General features: G+C 36.7%; 1 protein-coding gene across 3 annotated transcripts in view; it reads left to right on the top strand.

Annotated features, from left to right (window-relative positions):
* Positions 1-19,953, top strand: part of ENOX1 (ecto-NOX disulfide-thiol exchanger 1) — a 1,465,540-nt gene that overhangs the window by 115,933 nt on the left and 1,329,654 nt on the right. The window lies entirely within an intron of this gene.

Here is a 19,953-nt window from a genome sequence, read left to right as displayed (position 1 = left end):
TGATGCTGCCACCACCATGCTTCACTGTGGGTATGGTGTTCTTTTGGTGATTTGCAGTGTTGTTTTTGTGCCAAACATATCTTTTGGAATTATGGCCAAAAAGTTAAACTTTGGTTTCATCAGACCAGAACACCTTTTGCAACATGCTTTTGGGAAACTTCAGATGTGTTTTTTCAAAATTTAGCCGGGCTTGGATGGGTTTTTTTTGTACGAAAAGGCTTCCGTCTTGCCACCCTACCCCATAGCCCAGACATATGAAGAATACGGGCGATTGTTGTCACATGTACCATACAGCCAGTACTTGCCAGATATTCCTGCAGCTCCTTTAATGTTGCTGTAGGACTCTTGGCAGCCTCCCAAACCAGTTTTCTTCTCGTCTTTTCATCAAGTTTAGAGGGACATCCAGTTCTTGGTAATGTCACTGTTGCACCATATTTTCTTCACTTGATGATGACTGTCTTCACTGTGTTCCATGGTATATCTAATGCCTTGGAAATTCTTTTGTACCCTTCTCCTGACTGATACCTTTTAACAATGAGATCCCTCTGATGCTTTAGATGCTCTCTGAGGACCATGGCTTTTGCTGTAGGTTGCGACTAACAAAATGTCAGGAAAGACCTACTAGAACAGCTGAACTTTATTTGGGGTTAATCAGAGGCACTTTAAATGATGACAGGTGTGAACTGACTCTTATTTAAGATGATTTTGAATGTGATTGCTTAATTCTGAACACAGCTACATCCCCAGGTAAAAAAGGGTGTTCACACTTATGCAACCATATTATCTTAGTTTTTTATTTTTATTTCCCTTTACCTAAAAGATTTCAGTTTGTTTTTCAATTGAGTTGTACAGTTTATAGGTCACATTAAAGGTAGAAAAAGTTCTGAAATGATTTATCTTTGTCTCATTTTTTTACATCACAGAAACCTGACATTTTAACAGGGGTGTGTAGACTTTTTATAGCCACTGTATATTCCTTTTAAACAACTAGCAGCAACTAATACAAATACTTTTAATAGCCCTATTTTAATAATTAAACGTTTTAGAAAACGTCAAAAATATATTTATATTCCTGTGTATTTTCCCAATCTTTAATTTGGGCACTTGGAAAGTTCAACAATTTGAAGCCTGTCAGTTTTTATGTTTTTTTGATTTTTTTTACTCTTCTATACAATGGCATGCAGATAGCAGCAGCTTCAAATTATATTTATAGCCAAATCTAATAAAAGGGTAGAAGTGAAGGCAAAATAGGGACAGTTATTGAACCAATTCTATCACTGATATTTTTTTATTATAAAATATGTACTAATATTTAGTTCATTTTTATGTGCAAAAATTATTATTTTTTTAAATGTTAGATCCTTATTTATCTGAAATATTCCAAAAGGAAGCACAAACTGTGCACAAGCTTTTAATACAGTGCTTATACCAAGATGTGGCTCTGAGTCATGATAATAAAACAAAAATACTCAAACATGCAGTGCTTATTCCTTCTTTAAATATCTTGGTCTCTGATTTCATTGTAGATGAGAGTTCTGCATTAGCAGCAGAAGATCAGCAATTTAACACCTCACACGCAATAAATGCCAAGCACAACAAACAACTTTGAGATGCCTCACACTTAGTGAAAGCCCCTGGGTGTGAGGATCAGCACGATTTCATATTCAGATACAGTGCACATTTTTTTCTTAGCGCCAGATCGGCTCTTGACGTATCAATGACAAATATATGTCCAGATTCATTGAATCTTGAAGTTGTTAAAGGGACATGAAAATTAAAATGTCATTGTTCATATAAATAATGTAATTTTAAAAGTCTTTTTAATTGACTTCTATTATTACATTTACTTTGTTCTCTTGTTATCCTTTGTTAAAAAAACCTAGACGCAGCAATGCACTAGAGGTAGCTAGCTGGTGACTGGGGGATACCCACATATGCCTCCTGTCATTGACTCACCAGATGTGTTCTGCTAGGTTTCAGTAAAGCATTGCTGCTCTGGAGCTGACTTTAACTATGTGTTTGCAGAGGTTAGGAACATAGAACATTTTATAATTGCGCTATTGCTTGCATATAACTAACACATTAGAGCATTTTCTTTTTGCACCTTTATGTTTCTTTAAAGGAATACTAAACCCAATTTTTTTCTTTCATGATTCAGGTAGAGCATGCAATTTTTAGCAACTTTCTAATTTACTCCTATTATCAATTTTTCTTCCTTCTCTTGCTATCTTTATTTAAAAAGCAGGAATGTAAAGCTTAGGAGCTTGCCCATTTTTGGTTCAGAGTGCTGAACCTAGAATGGGCTGGCTCCTAGGCTTTGCATTCCTGCTTTTTAAATAAAGATACCAAGAGAACAAAGAAAAAATTATAATGGGAGTAAATTTGAAAGTTGCATAAAATTGCATGCTCTACCTGAATCATGAAAAAATGGGGTTACATATCCTGTATCCCTTTAAATAAATGGAGTCAGTCAATCTTAAAGTGCCATTAAACTGCTGAGAACAATTACTGTAGCATTGTTACCACCTCAACATGCTACTATTTGTCCTCCTGTACCTGCAGTTCCTCTTTAAATCTATTATCTTTGTTCTATTATTTGAATCCATTACAGAAGCCAGCTGGTAAAGCTCTGCATCTTTATCCTGGGTTTCACCATCTTGGTATGCACATATTGTCACATCCTCTGACAGAAGCAGAGCATTTTCACAGATCAGTGATGTTGCAGGCTTTAATGACTGCTGTACCTTGTACTTTGGATTAGCTCCCACAATCAAAAGCTGCAAAAATGTACAGCTCCAGCTAAACTAAAGTGCATGATACGGCTTGTCAAGAAGACAAGAATATCACTGATCTGTGAATGTGCACCACCTCTGTCACAGGGTACAGGAATACTTCAATTCCAAGATGGCGGCACCCAGAGCAGAACTTCATACCAGCGCCTATAAAGCGTTAAAATAAGAGAATATCTTTGATGGGAGCTTCAGGCACAGGAGGAGAAAGAACAGCATGGCAACAAGTAACCACAATTATTCTACTGTAGTTGTACTCAGCAGTTGAATGTTCCTTTAAAGGGATACTAAACCCAATTTTTTTGTTTCATGATTAAGATAGAGCATGCAATTTTAAGCAACTTTCTAATGTACTCCTATTATCATTTTTTCTTCGTTCTCTTGCTATCTTTATTTAAAAAGCAGGAATGTTAAGCTTAGGAGCCGGCCCATTTTAGGTTCAGCACCATGGATAGCTCTTGCTTATTGGTGACTACATTTAGCAAACCAATAAGCAAGGATAACCCAGGTTCTCAACTAAAAAACGGGCCGGCTATTAAGCTTTACATTCCTGCTTTTTAAATAAAGATAGCAAGAGAAGGAAGACAAACTCATAATAATAGGGGTAAATTAAAGTTGTTTAAAATTACATGCTCTATCTGAATCATGAAAGAAACAAATGTGGGTTTAGTGTCCCTTTAAGTTACAAATCTAGCCATCTAGGTTTATTGTGCTGCTATCTAATGCATAATCATTTTAGACAGGTCAATTTATCTTGCATCTGTGATCTTATGCAGTGATACAAATGCTATGATAAATATTTAGAAGCATTTTGAGCATAAAGCGCACAACTACATATGCTAAAATCATTAAAGAAAGTTGATATACTAAAACCATGTTAAATGTTGCATAAGTTTTGCCCCTACTTCAAAATATTTGTACAAGAAAACATTGTATGGCAGCTTGTTTTATTTTGTTTTATTTTTTTATGGTTCTCTGAACTGTTCTAATCAATAAGAAGGGTCACGGATTATATTAAAGACACTGTTTGAATAAGAAATTGATAACAGCAACATCTAGTAAAATACACAAACTAAACACTATAAGAAACAGACATATCTCAAGCTTTCCAGTGAGGATTTCCGAGGATTGCCAGGGATATTAATAAATGCAAAAGACCTATATCCAAAGCCAAAGTATACATGACAGATAATTAATTTAAAGGGACATTCCAACCAAAATTGAAACGCACATAAATGCATTTCACTTTTAAATAGAAGCAGTTTTGCAAGACACACGTATTAGTAAAAATGCTTTAGTCAAAGCTATCACTGGTTTTAGTGAGAGCACTGTGCATGTGAAGTTTATTTAAATTTACTTCATAAACCAGCATTTTAAACAGTGTGTCTCTAAAAAATGAAACATTGTCAACACAATACAAGGTACCACCAGACCTCTGAGCAGACACACTGTGTAAAATGCAAGCGGAATGGTGTGCAGCGTGAAGATGCGGCTGTGCGCGCTCAGTGTGTCCTGCCTTTTCATCTCTGAGCACTCTGCTGCGTCAGGTCGCGTAGCTGAGCGCTCAGAGATGAAATATTTGAACTTCAGAAGCGATGCAACGTGGTGCATCATACTAAACATTTATTTACAGGATTACAAAAATGCTTCTATCCAAAATAAAAATGCACCAATATACATTTCGTTGTCCCATTAATGTCGTATAAATGCTGGTTTCTCCACTAAACCAATAACAATTAATAAAATGTGTGCCCATATTATTTTGATTCAATTTATAATTAACCTGTTTAAACCTCCGAAAACATCATTGCAATCATAAATAAACATTTCAATGTTGTTATTTAATTTGTGTACTCATTTCATAGTTTAAAAACATGATCTGAACTTTATTGTAATACATGAATTTCTGTTGATTTTACAGTCATAAGGATAATTATTTCTAATTATCTTGACAAGAGTAGCAACATTCCACAAAGCATGAGGTTTCTGGACACAGTAGTGCAGTCAAACACCTTCCAGGGTATGGTAGAAGAAACATCCAAGGTTATTTGCAACATTTGTAATTTCCCCTGTCACAATACATCTTTACCTTTTATTCTTTCGTTTTTTTCCCCCCAGAAAGTTTGACCAAACATTTATGCTAAAGCAAGGATATATTACAGTGCATGTCAGAGATAATGAAAGCTTCAACACAATATTTCCAAAATATGTTACTTTTAATTTGTTTTCTGTCTAGACAGCATTGTTAATCCAGATGTTAAGATTATACGTTTCACTTTAAATCCCACAACATACATATGAGACTGGGGGGGGATATATTTATTAATGTGCGAACGGACATGATACGATGTAGCGTATCATGTCTGCTGCACATCGATAAATGCCGACAGCATACGCTGTCAGCATTTATCATTGCACCAGCAGTTCTCCTGGTGCAATGCCGCCTCCTGCAGATTTGCGGCAAATCGGCCACTAGCAGGGGGTGTCAATCAACCAGATCGTATTCAATCAGGTTGATTTCTGTCCGCGGCCTCAGAGCAGGCGGACAAGTTATGGAGCAGCGGTCTTTAGACAAGCGGTATCAAGCTGCATACAGAGTTTGATAAATCGGCCCCTGAGTATCTGATGATCAAAAAAACAACGGCATGGAGAGAAATCATGCAAAATCTTTCAATGCTTTTTTTTTTAGTGTTTCATTGTAATGGGTCTCTCTTCTTCATATCCTGAACTTGCATAGCTAGATAAACAGCTCTAAAGCTAAAATCTGCCTTTATAAAATTATTTAAAGGGTCAAAATTGAAATGCACATGAATGTATTTCAGTTTTAAACAGCAATACTCTAAGTTATGGAAGAGATAAAACTGGAATTAAAATCCTCTATTATATAAAAGTAAGAACCATAAAAATTATTGTATAGCCAATCAGCACATCTAGGAGGGTATCACCCATAGGAGCAGTCTGTATACATTGTAACTAATATATACAGACTGCTTCTATTGGAAGGCCAGCAGGGATACTTGCCTAGTTGTGCTGATTGGCTATACAATAATATTTATTCTTGCAATATACTTCCTATAGCAAAATATAAAGGTTATTACTGTTTCAGCAGCATACACACATATATCATGTGTGACTAGAGGTTAAGATTTCAAACACTATACCTGCTCAGAGATTCAGAAAACTGGAGGTGGTGTCTATTGTGTCAGTGAAGACTTAATTTGTGCCATACAAGCCACTGCTGACCCTCTGAGAGGGTGTAGTGTTTAAGAGGTGACATGATTACTTTATATAAATATATTCAAGGCCCATATACAGAGATGGCGGAAGCTCTGTTTATTCCAAGAAAATTGTTTGTGACAAGAGGTCACAATTTAAGGCTGGAGGAGAGGAAGTGTAATCTCCAGCAATTTAAAAGTTTTTTCACTGTAAGAGCTATCAAATTGTGGATCTCATTACCTAAGAAGGTAGTTAATTCCAATACCGTAGATACATTTAAAAATGGTTAGATAAATTTCTGGCTAGAAACAGAATTCAAGGATATGATTGCTTGTGTTAAATGGGTCACCTTTTTTAATGCGATTAATTAAGGTTCAACTGGAGCTTTTATTGTAAGTATGTTAAGATTTGTATAGGGCTAACTCGATGGACTTCTGTCTTTTTTCAACCTACTCTACTATGTTACTATGAATACTGGTGCATGGGACACTCACAGCATAAGTGCATATACCGCATAAAAACAGTAATAGCTTTCACTAGAAGCATTTTTGCTAATGGAAGAATATTGCAAGAATGCTTCTATTTAAGACTAAGGCCTAGATTTGGAGTTTGGCGGTAGATGGGCTGTTAACGCTACGCGGGCTTTTTTCTGGCCGCACCATAAAATTAACTCTGGTATCGAGAGTTCAAAAAAATGCTGCGTTAGGCTCCAAAAAAGGAGCGTAGAGCATTTTTACCGCAAATGCAACTCTCGATACCAGAGTTGCTTACGGACGCGGCCAGCCTCAAAAACGTGCTCGTGCACGATTCTCCCATAGGAAACAATGGGGCTGTTTGAGCTGAAAAAAAACCTAACACCTGCAAAAAAGCAGCGTTCAGCTCCTAACGCAGCCCCATTGTTTCCTATGGGGAAACACTTCCTACGTCTGCTCCTAACACTCTAACATGTACCCCGAGTCTAAACACCCCTAACCTTACACTTATTAACCCCTAATCTGCCGCCCCCGCTATCGCTGACCCCTGCATTATATTATTAACCCCTAATCTTCCGCTCCGTAAACCGCCGCAACTTACATTATCCCTATGTACCCCTAATCTGCTGCCCCTAACACCGCCGACCCCTATATTATATTTATTAACCCCTAACCTGCCCCCCACAACGTCGCCGCCAGCTACTTACAATAATTAACCCCTAATCTGCCGACCGCAAAGCGCCGCCACCTACGTTATCCTTATGTACCCCTAATCTGCTGCCCCTAACACCGCCGACCCCTATATTATATTTATTAACCCCTAATCTGCCCCCCTCAACGTCGCCGACACCTGCCTACACTTATTAACCCCTAATCTGCCGAGCGGACCTGAGCGCTACTATAATAAAGTTATTAACCCCTAATCCGCCTCACTAACCCTATCATAAATAGTATTAACCCCTAATCTGCCCTCCCTAACATCGCCGACACCTAACTTCAATTATTAACCCCTAATCTGATGACCGGAGCTCACCGCTCTTCTAATAAATGTATTAACCCCTAAAGCTAAGTCTAACCCTAATACTAACACCCCCCTAAATTAAATATAATTTAAATCTAACGGAATTAATTATCTCTTATTAAATAAATTTTTCCTATTTAAAGCTAAATACTTACCTGTAAAATTAATCCTAATATAGCTACACTATAAATTATAATTATATTGTAGCTATTTTAGGATTTATATTTATTTTACAGGTAACTTTGTATTTATTTTAACCAGGTACAATAGCTATTAAATAGTTAAGAACTATTTAATAGTTACCTAGTTAAAATAATAACAAAATTACCTGTAAAATAAGTCCTAACCTAAGTTATAATTAAACCTAACACTACCCTATCAATAAATTAATTAAATAAAATACCTACAATTACCTACAATAAAACCTAACACTACACTATCAATAAATAAATTAAATCCAATTTCTACAAATAACTACAATTACATAAACTAACTAAAGTACAAAAAATAAAAAAGAACTAAGTTACAAAAAATAAAAAAATATTTACAAACATAAGAAAAATATTACAACAATTTTAAACTAATTACACCTACTCTAAGCCCCCTAATAAAATAACAAAGACCCCCAAAATAAAAAAATGCCCTACCCTATTCTAAATTAATAAATTTAAAAGCTCTTTTACCTTACCAGCCCTGAACAGGGCCCTTTGCGGGGCATGCCCCAAGAAATTCAGCTCTTTTGCCTGTAAAAAAAAACATACAATACCCCCCCCCCAACATTACAACCCACCACCCACATACCCCTAATCTAACCCAAACCCCCCTTAAATAAACCTAACACTAAGCCCCTGAAGATCATCCTACCTTGTCTTCACCATACCAGGTTCACCGATCGGTCCAGAAGAGCTCCTCCGATGTCCTGATCCAAGCCCAAGCGGGGGGCTGAAGAGGTCCATGATCCGGCTGAAGTCTTCATCCAAGCGGGCCAGAAGAGGTCTTCCATCCGATTGAAGTCTTCATCCAAGCGGCATCCATCCGGAGCGAAGCGGCAGCATCCTGAAGACCTCCACCGCGGAACATCCATCCTGGCCGACGACTGAACGACGAATGACGGTTCCTTTAAATGACGTCACCCAAGATGGCGTCCCTCGAATTCCGATTGGCTGATAGGATTCTATCAGCCAATCGGAATTAAGGTAGGAATATTCTGATTGGCTGATGGAATCAGCCAATCAGAATCAAGTTCAATCCGATTGGCTGATCCAATCAGCCAATCAGATAGAGCTCGCATTCTATTGGCTGATCGGAACAGCCAATAGAATGCGAGCTCAATCTGCCTCTAACGCTGGTTTTCACGGCTAACGCCGAACTCTAAATCTAGGCCTAAGAACCATAAATATTATTGTATAGCCATTTCAGTTTTCACTTTTCTATATAAGGTACCTCGGAGTATTGTTAAAAATTTTTAGATAATCTCTCCAGACCGGAGAGCTTTAGATCATTGGGCCCTAGAAAAAGAACAAACAGCACAGAAAAACCTCCAAGGCTTTTTGTGTGTAATTGAAAAGGAAAAGGGCTAGATCCTAAATAAGCAACTTTAATGAGGCTGCTATGAATAATCTAGTGACAGCAGTTGTGTATACTAATTTAAATGCCCTCTATGGAATTGTTAATGCATAGAAAATTAATTTATATTGGTCACTCAGATCTATAGACTGTATTCTATGTGTTGAAAGTTCTCTGAAGGTGTATCTCATGTATCCAGTTGTGACATAGCTCTGTCATGGAAAGATAGATTTGAATTAAAGATTAGAACCAGGAGGTCCATCACAACTGGTCACATTTCAGTCTAATTCTCAGGATTGTTTTATGCAAATGCAAGACATTATTTTAGTTCTTGTGGGAACTCTTTTTATAAAGAAGTTATTCAGCAAATTACCCCTGAACCTACATTCCTCCAGCTTTTTCCGGTTTGTCTATTATTATGAAATAACAATAGATTTGAACTGTGGCTATAGTAAAGATGTATCAGTTTATATTAAGATTAGTTCAGTTTTGCTATTGTTTATGCATTTTTGTGTTTAAAATTCCCACCCATTTGCTTATCATATCTTCTAGAGCATTGCCAGAATATATCACAGTGCATTAATCTGTACTATAGAAAGTGAGGTAATGACACTGATTCTTAAGGTGACAGTAAAGTCAAAATTTAAAGTTCATGATTCAGTTAGAGTAGTGGTCTCAAAGTACAGGCCCCAGGGCCCTCAAGATAGTTTCATCTGGCCCTCCCTTGTTTAATAGGTAAACCATTAATTTGGGCTGTCAATTTTTTTTAAGGTTCTAAGAGTTGTAACTAGTTGATATTCTCTATAGGCACTCACAAGACACATATAAAGACAAAGTATCCAGTGTAGACTCCCACTACGCACTGCGTTGGGCAAATATCACTTTTTACATTGGTATACAGTTCCAAGATGATCACTTCACTTGGTACTCACAAGATAAATATATAACTGTGTATCTATTGTGGGCTACAACTCCCACTATTCACTACTACTTGGATAAATGTCACTTCCATTTCCTAGTATATCCAGTTTCGGAGCACTCACTCAGTTCAAGCGGCCCCCATGGGAGAAGAACACTTGACCAGTGTCCCCCAGATACTTTGAGTTTGATTCCCTTGAGTTAGGGCATGCAATTTTAAACAACTTTCCAATTTGCATTGGTTATCAAATTTGCTAAGTTTTCTTGGTATTGTTTGTTGAAAAGCATAAGTGCATATTCTCAGCAGCAACAATATACTAGCTGGTGATTGATGGTTGCACTTATACCTCTTGTCATTGGATTACATGATGTGTTCAACTAGCTCCCAGTAGTGCATTGCTAGTTCTACTCCTTCAACAAAGGATAACAAGAGAATGATCAAATTTGATAATAGAAGTAAATGGAAGAGTTGTTTAAACTGTAAGCTCTATCTGAATCATGAAAAGAAAAAAAAAGGTTTCATGTCCCTTTGAAAGTTTGAAAGTTATCTCTGATGATAGTCCCGATAAGTTATATCATGCATTGGCCGCCCAACACGATACCTTATAGGTTACTTTGCTGCTAGTATTAACAAAAAAAAAGATTTTTGTACAGATTTTACTGGACAATCAGTTGACATGCAGGACTGTCCAGTTTAATACTGGAACCTGGCAAACCTACCAACATAGGTCCAGATTACGAGTGGCACGTTGACAATTACACGTGAGTGATAAGGGGTTAATCAAGGCTTTTTGCTTGCGTCGGGCGATCGCTTGAGCGCAATTGTAAGTTAACATGTTGAGTTAGCACAACCTCAGAGCTCTGGTTAACTGTTTACAAAACAAAAAGTGTCTCACACATCACAAATACATTATGAAGTACAGTTACACTCATAATAATGCCATCTAATAAAAAATATTTAAAAAAATATTGAACAAAAAAGTTATAAAGGATCAAAGATATGAGATTTCAGGTGTTAAAAAAAGGCTTACAGACATATATACACATATAAACCTATAAATACATAAGTGCACATATATAGACCATATATAAAAGTGCATTGGAGCTCTTTGCAGATATATATATATATATAACGGGGTTTATACTATGTTTGGCCATAAAGGCATTGTTGTTTGTATCACTTGTGTCTTAGGAAGGGGATGTAAAATTCCCGAAACGTTACATTTATCACAGTAAATTTGATATTTGAAAAGACCCAGTGAGTGCAAGTTTTTACTTTGGTTACTATATATATATATATATATATATATATATATATATATATATATATATATATATATATATATATATATATATATATACTTATACTCCAGGACACTTTATTAAGTAAACCTTGCTAGTACTGGGTTGGACCCCCGTTTGCCTTCAGAACTGACAATTCTTTGTGGCATAGATTCAACAAGGTGTTGGAAACATTCCTCAGACATTTTGGTCCATATTGACATGATAGCATCTCGCAGTTGCTGCAGATTTGTCGGCTGCACATCCATGATGCGACTCTCTCGTTCCACTACATTCCAAAGGTGCTCTATTGGATTGAGATCTGGTGACTGTAGAGGCCATTGGAGTACAGTGAACTCATTGTCATGTTCAAAAAACCAGTTTGAGATGATTTGAGCTTTGTGACATGGTGCATGATCCTTCTGAAAGTAGTCATCAGAAGATGGGTACACTGTAGTCATAAAGGGATGGACATGGTCATCAACAATACTCAGGTAGGCCGTGGCATTTAAACAATGCTCAATTGGTACTAAGGGGCCCTAAGTGTGCCAAAAAAATATCCCAACACCATTACACCACCACCAGCTTGAACCGTTGATACAATGCAAGATGGATCCATGGTTTTTATGTTGTTTACACCAAATTCTGACCCTACCATCTGAATGTAGCAGCTGAAATCGAGACTCATCAGACCAGGTAACATTTTTCCAATCTTCTATTATCCAATTTTGGTGAGCCTGTGCGAATTGGAGCCTCAGTTTCCTGTTCTTAGCTGACATGAGTGGCACCCAGGGTGGTCTTCTGCTGCTGTAGCCCATTTGCTTCAAGGTTCGATGTGTTGTGCATTCAGAGATGATATTCTGCATACCTTGGTTGTAACGAGTGGTTATTTGAGTTACTGTTGCCTTTCTATCATCTCAAACCAGTATGCCCATTCTCCTCTGACATCAATATGGCATTTTCGTCCACAAAACTGCTGCTCACTAGATATTTTCTCTCTCTTTTTGTAACATTTTCTGTAAACCCTAGAGATGGTTGTGCGTGAAAATCCCAGTAGATCAGCAGTTTTTTAAATACTCAGACCAGCCCGTCTGGCACCAACAACCATGCCACGTTCAAAGTTACTTAAATCCTCTTTTTTCCCCATTCTGATGCTCGGTTTGAACTTCAGCAACTCGTCTTCACCACGTCTAAATACCTAAATGCATTGAGTTGCTGCTATGTGATTGGCTGATTAGCAATTTGTGTTACCAAGCAATTGAACCAGGTGTACCTAATAAAGTGGCTGGTGAGTGTATATCATGTTTGTATGTATATATATATATATATATATATATATATATATATCCATACAGGTGAAACTCGAAAAATTTGAATATCGTGCAAAAGTTAATTTATTTCACTAATGCAACTTAAAAGGTGAAACTAATATATGAGATAGACTCATTACATGCAAAGCAAGATAGTTCAAGCCGTGATTTGTCATAATTGTGATGATTATGGCTTACAGCTCAGAAAACCCCAAATCCACAATCTCAGAAAATTAGAATATTGTGAAAAGGTGCTAATTAATTCAGCTAATTAAGCCATAACACCTGCAAAGGGATCCTGAGCCTTTAAATGGTCTCTCAGTCTGGTTCAGTAGGAATCACAATCATGGGAAAGACTGCTGACCTGACATTTGTGCAGAAAACCATCATTGACACCCTCCATAAGGAGGGAAAGCCTCAAAAGGTAATTGCAAAAGAAGTTGGATGTTCCCAAAGTGCTGTATCAAAGCACATTAATAGAAAGTTATGTGGAAGGGAAAAGTGTGGAAGAAAAAGGTGCACAAGCAGCAGGGATGACCGCAGCCTGGAGAGGACTGTCAGGAAAAGGCCATTCAAAAGTGTTGGGGACTTTCACAAGAGTCACCACACACAGATGGATCCTGGACATGGGCTTCAAATGTCGTATTCCTCTTGTCAAGCCACTCCTGAACAGCAAACAACGCCAGAAGCATCTTACCTAGGCTAAAGAAAAACAGACGTGGTCTGTTGCTCAGTGGTCCAATTTTGCATCTCATTTGGAAACCAAGGACCCAGAGTATGCAGGAATAATGGAGAGGCACACACTGCAAGATGCTTGAAGTCCAGTGTGAAGTTTCCACAGTCTGTGTTGATTTGGGGAGCCATGTCATCTGCTGGTGTTGGTCCACTGTGCTTCATTAAGTCCAGGGTCAACGCAGCCGTCTACTAGGAGATTTTGGAGCTCTTCATGCTTCCTTCCGCAGACGAGCTGTATGGGGATGCTGACTTCATTTTCCAGCAGGACTTGGCACCTGCCCACACTGCCAAAAGCACCAAAATGACCAATGACCGTGGGATTACTGTGCTTGATTGGCCAGCAGACTCGCCTGACCTGAACCCCATAGAGAATCTATGGGGCATTGCCAAGAGAAAGAGGATAGACATGAGCCTGAACAATGCAGAAGAGCTGAAGGCCGCTATTGAAGCATCCTGGTCTTCCATAACACCTCAGCAGTGCCACAAGCTGATATCTTCCATGCCACGCCGCATTGAGGCAGTAGTTGCTGTAAAAGGGGCCCAAACCAAGTACTGAGTACATACAGTATGCATGTTTATACTTTTCAGAGGTCCGATATTGTTCTACAGGTATGTACAATCCTTGTTTTATTGATTGCATGTAATATTCTAATTTTCTGAGATTGTGGATTTGGGGTGTTCATGAACTGTAAGCTATAATCAACACAATTATGACAAATCACGGCTTGAACTATCTTGCTTTGCATGTAATGAGTCTATCTCATATATTAGTTTCACCTTTTAAGTTGCATTAGTGAAATAAATGAACTTTTGCACGATATTCTAATTTTTCGAGTTTCACCTGTGTGTGTATATATATATATATATATATATATATATATATATATATATATATATATATATGCATAGATATATATTGTACCAAAAACACATTCTATATATAGAATATATGTATTTATGAATATATATATGTACAGTATATATATATATATATATATATATATATATATACACACTCACCTGCCACTTTAGTAGGTGTTCAATTGCTTGGTAATATAAATTGCTAATCAGCCAATCACTTGGCAGCAACTCAATGCATTTAGGCATCTAGACATGGTGAAGACAACTTGCTGAAGTTCAAACCAAGCATCAGAATGGGGAAGAAAAGGGATTTAAGGGACTGTGAACGTGGCATAGTTGTTGGTGCCAGACGGGCTGGTCTGAGTATTTGGAAAACGGCTGATCTACTGGGATTTTCATGCACAGCCATCTCTAGGATTTACAGAGAATGGTCCAAAAAAGAGAAAATATCCAATAAGCGATAGTTGTGTGAAGGAAAATGCCTTATTGATCTCAGAAGTCAGAGGAGAATGGGCAGACTGGTTTGAGATGATAGAAAGGCAACAGTAACTCAAATAACCACTCGTTACAACAAAGGTATGCAGAATACCATCTCTGAATGCACAACACGTCAAACCTTGAAGCAGATGGGCTACAGCAGCAGAAGACCACATCGGGTGCCACTCCTGTCAGCTAAGAACATGAAACTGAGGCTACAATTCGCACAGGCTCCCCAAAATTGGACAATAAAAGATTGGAAAAATGTTGCCTAGTCTAATGAGTCTCGATTTCAGCTGCGATATTCAGATGGTAGGGTCAAAGTTTGGAGTAAACAACATGAAAGCATGGATACATCCTGCCTTGTATGAAAGGTTCAAGCTGGTGGTGGTGGTGTACTGGTGTTTTCTTGGCACACTTTGGGCCCCTTAGTACTAATTGAGCATAGTTTAAATGCCATGGCTTACCTAAGTATTGTTGCTGACCATGTCTATCCCTTTATGACAGTGTACCCATCTCCTGAGGGCTACTTCCAGCAGGATAATGCACCATGTCATAAAGCTCAAATTCTCAAACTGGTTTCTTGAGCATGACATTAAGTTAAATGTACTCCAGTGGCCTCCACAGTCACCAGATCTCAATCCAATAGAGCACCTTTGGGATGTGGTGGAATGGGAGATTTGCATCATGGATGTGCAGCCGACAAATCTGCAGCAACTGCGTGATGCTAACATGTCAATATAGACCAAAATGTCTAAGGAATGTTTCCAACACCTTGTTGAATCTATGCCACAAAGGATTAAGACAGTTCTGAAGGCAAAAGGGGATCCAAACCTTTACTAGCAAGGTGTACCTATATATATATATATATATATATATATATATTTATTTATATATATATATATATATAGTCCAAAATGAAAGGCACTCACCGGGTCTTATGTATCAGAGGAAATCTTTAATAAGGCCTTATTAAAGATTTCTTCTGACACATAGGACCCGGTGAGTGCCTTTCATTTTGGACTATCTTCAAAGTGCACCCTGGGCAGAAGTACTTGTTTTGTTTGTTTCTGAGAGTGCTTCACCACCACCGATATATATATATATATATATATATATATATATATATATATATATATATATATATATATATATATATATATATATATATATATATATATATATATATATATATATTTATACATATATATATATGTACAGTATATATAGATATATATTGTACCCAAAAAACATCATATATATATATATACAAATATGTATTTGTGAATAAATAGATTTATATTTTCATGTTGGGTTAGCACACTTGAGACTATGCGATTGCGTTTGTGCAAGAGTATGTTTTTTCCCCACTTTTTTTGCTCCATTGATTTCTATGGTGGAATACGTTATCACGAGCGATATTCTAAGTTTGTCTTTTTATGTGCGTCTGGTTAGCACAAAAGCAAAAACAGTTTACTTTTAACTCATAAAATTAGTGCAGCCTGACACGCACAAGAAGCTTACTTCTAGCTCAGTTAACGCTCGAGTGCTCCACTTGTAATCTAGTCCATATTGTGGTTTCCAATCCTGGAGGTAAGAAGTCACTTTCAGCCTCTCTGGATAAAATGCATATATAATACTACATGTAGCTAGTGCCAGCATTAGTTTAATAGCTCTGACCTCATGTTTGATTTTATGTAAAGAATATATGTTCGGCTTATTTTTGGAAAATCCACTTATATCCATTCACTTGATTTGCTAATACATTCAACCATACTGAGAGTTTTACAAAACATACAGTAGATTAATTTGGTTATCTTTGAAGATGTTAAGAAAAGTGTAGACTGCAGTTGGTAACGTACTTCCTATTACACCTTGACCAAGAAAATGGTAATACACAAACTTTTTGGCAGCTATGAGCAATTAAACTTTTGGGAAACAATTGCAATATAATTTAAACAGCATTTAATCCAAAACTACAGATTAAGAATATATTTATGTTGCAAGCACTTAGAATTTGAGAGCCCATGCACCTCGTTTAAATAGATTAATCATGTCTGTCCTACACAGTTGTTGAAAACCCAGTTGGATTTCATTGCAGGTCCATCTAGCTAGGAAAAGGCAGTTACTGACATGAACCTTTTTCTTTCTCAGCACCCCTTTAAATATAGTGAACACTTAGTAATTGTCATGTAGAAGGCTGTTGCTTACACAAAACTTTTCATTATGTAGGAACTTGTTTTTTTGCATTTTCTGTCGGTTGAAGGTTATATATAATGTTTATTTACAATTATATTGGTCGACTTTTTGTCCTTCCTTCTTTTAACAGTATGACAAAAAATCATGTGGTATTGTTCTTTTTATTGTGGCCTTGATGTTTGGGTATTGATCAGGGAACAGACAAAGTAAAATCAAGGCTAATACGACAATTATTGTGTTCACTGCTAGCTTATTTGAATACAAAAGCTCTAATAAGTCCCTCCAATCATCAATGTGTGACATTTAATACCAAGTCATGATCATTTAGTCATAGGAACATTTAAAGGGCCACTAAACCCAAAATCTTTCTTTCATGATTCAGATAGAGAATAGAAATTTAAACATTACAATTTACTTCCATTATTTATTTTGCTTCATTTTTTAGATATCCTTAGTTGAAGAAAAAGCAATGCACATGGTGAGACAATCACATGAGGCTTCTATGTGCAGCAACCAATCAGCAGCTACTAAGCATATCTAGATATGCTTTTCAGCAAAGAATATCAAGAGAATAAAACAAATTAGATAAAATAAGTAAATTAGAAAGATGTTTAAAATTGCATTCTCTTTCTAAATCATAAAAGAAAAAATGTGGGTGTCATGTCCCTTTAATCATCGTATTCATCTTATTTTTTTATGTATTTGCTTCTAGTAATTAGCAATTGCATTACACAACAGAGAAAATAAGGATCTAAATGCTTAGATCATAGTGCACAGTAAGTTCTAGGGGTCTATTTATGAAGTAACCGATGCTGCTTCCAACCCTCTCTGCTTCATTTCCAACTGAAGCGGAAGTAAAGAAGCAGCGATCCTAAGACCCCTGCTCCTTAACTCTTCCGCTACCTCTGAGGTGGCGGACAGCAATCAGCCCGATCAAATACGATTGTGTTGATTGACACCCCCTGCTAGCGGCCGATTGGCTGTGAATCTGCAGGGGGCGGTATTGCACCAGCATTTCACCAGAACTGCTGGTGCAATGATAAATGCAGACAGTGTATGCTGTCTGCATTTATCGATGTGCGGCGGAAATGATTCGCTATAGGGGATCATGTCTGTCCGCACCCCCTAGACTTATCATCAAGCATGTTACTCACCTATGATTAAAAATAAGCACGTAAACAAGGACTCACTCTTACAGAGCTGCCACAGCCTTTCCCAGGTCTGTGAATGTAACATAATTTTATTTTAGAAGGTACAAATAATGAAATACTATTATGTATGTAAACAGATGACTGGTGAAACTGTATCCACCCACCTAAAAATTGTGCACATAGCACTGCTTTTAGGTAAAAGAAGGGTTTGATGCATCATAGTTGTCAATGTTTGTCAAGCCGGAAGCACAAAAAACAAATTGACCTCCAGATCGTAGTTGTCAACTTTTTAAGAAACATCACAGAATAGATATGGAAACAATAATACTGACTGTTTTATCGTAACTGTTTAATCATCTTAATTCTGCCTAAACAACTTTAGTTTATGTATAAACAAACATAAAATAAGAGCAAAACTGTTTTATTATTGAAGAATAAAATACCTTGCAGATATATTAGCACTATCATGAATTTGTTTCTAAATTATTATTATTATTATTAATAAAAAAAAAAAATTAACGTTAGGCAGAACTGAACATTTCCAAGTTCTGTTCTAGCAGCATTTTTATTTACATGTTCAAGTACCAGAGCAGCAGATTTAATCACAATCTGTTCGGTTTAATTAGACAAATACTGAATGTTTTTTTTTTTCCACAACTTTTAATTTCATAACTTATTTTTTTTTTTATCAAGTTCTGAATTTCTTGCCAAAAAAAAGTTTTGGATACAACCCCTGTGTATATAAATAACATCACCTGTTTTACCACCCTCTCTGCAAAAAAACACGTTCATGTACACTCCCAAACCTTGTTGGTGTATATTACATTTTGTAAATACTTTATGAATATGTTTTTCATTTTTGAAGAATTAGTACTATTTATAACAGAACCATTATATACAGTAGAATTGCATAATTAACAAGTAATAAAAAGACTAATTTACACTGAATTTCGAATAAGAAGTACATTTTTGTTTTCAAATTGATTTTTTCCCCTTTACCAGCCCCCTGTATCATGTGACAGGCATCTGCCAATCGCAGACTAATATGCATATACACTATGAATTTGTGCACATGCTCAGTAGGAGCTCTAACCTCAGAAAATGTGCATATAAAGTGATCATTCTGATTTGATAATGGAAGTAAATTGGAAAGTTTCTTAAACAAAAAACAGTGTGTTAGTGCTTCAAAGGATGTGTCCAGTTATTTAGAAAAGTGAGACTCAGTCCCAATTTCAAATGTGCATAGATGATCCTCAAACCTCAAAATAAAACAGAACAGTGCTGCTAATGGTGAAGTCCTGTAAGACTGCAGTGTTCATGTGCGTGTAAGTAATATACTCACGTGTTCTAGAGCTTCACATCAAGCTCTAGATTTAAAGGACCAGTAAACACAGCAGATTTGCATAATCAACAAAAGCATGATAACAAGACAATCCAATAGCCCTTAGTCTGAACTTCAAATGAGTAGTAGATTTTTTTTCTGAAAAATTTCAAATTTATGTATATTTCCAATCCCCCTGTACCATGTAACAGCCATCAGCCAATCACAAATGCATATACGTATATTCTGTGAATTTTTTCACATGCTCAGTAGCTGGTGACTCAAAAAGTGTAAATATAAAAAGACTGTGCACATTTTGTTAATGGAGGTAAATTGGAAAGTTATTTAAAATTGCATGGTCTATCTGAATAATGAAAGTTTAATTTGACCTGAGTGTCCCTTTAAGTGCATAGGGAGACTCCAACAGGAGCAGATAGTATTGAACTTCAGATGAATGTAAAACAATTTATTAAAACAAGTGTTAAAATCACAAGAGTTTACAGAGAACAACCACAGAATAGTTATTTTTCCTACCTTAATTCCGATTGGCTGATAGAATCCTATCAGCCAATCGGAATTGAAGGGACGCCATCTTGGATGACGTCACTTAATAACTATTCTAACTAGATAAAATA

Source organism: Bombina bombina, chromosome 3 (genome assembly GCF_027579735.1).
Source record: "Bombina bombina isolate aBomBom1 chromosome 3, aBomBom1.pri, whole genome shotgun sequence".
In the NCBI taxonomy this organism is placed as follows: domain Eukaryota; kingdom Metazoa; phylum Chordata; class Amphibia; order Anura; family Bombinatoridae; genus Bombina; species Bombina bombina.
This window is presented reverse-complemented; position numbering and strand designations above follow the sequence as displayed.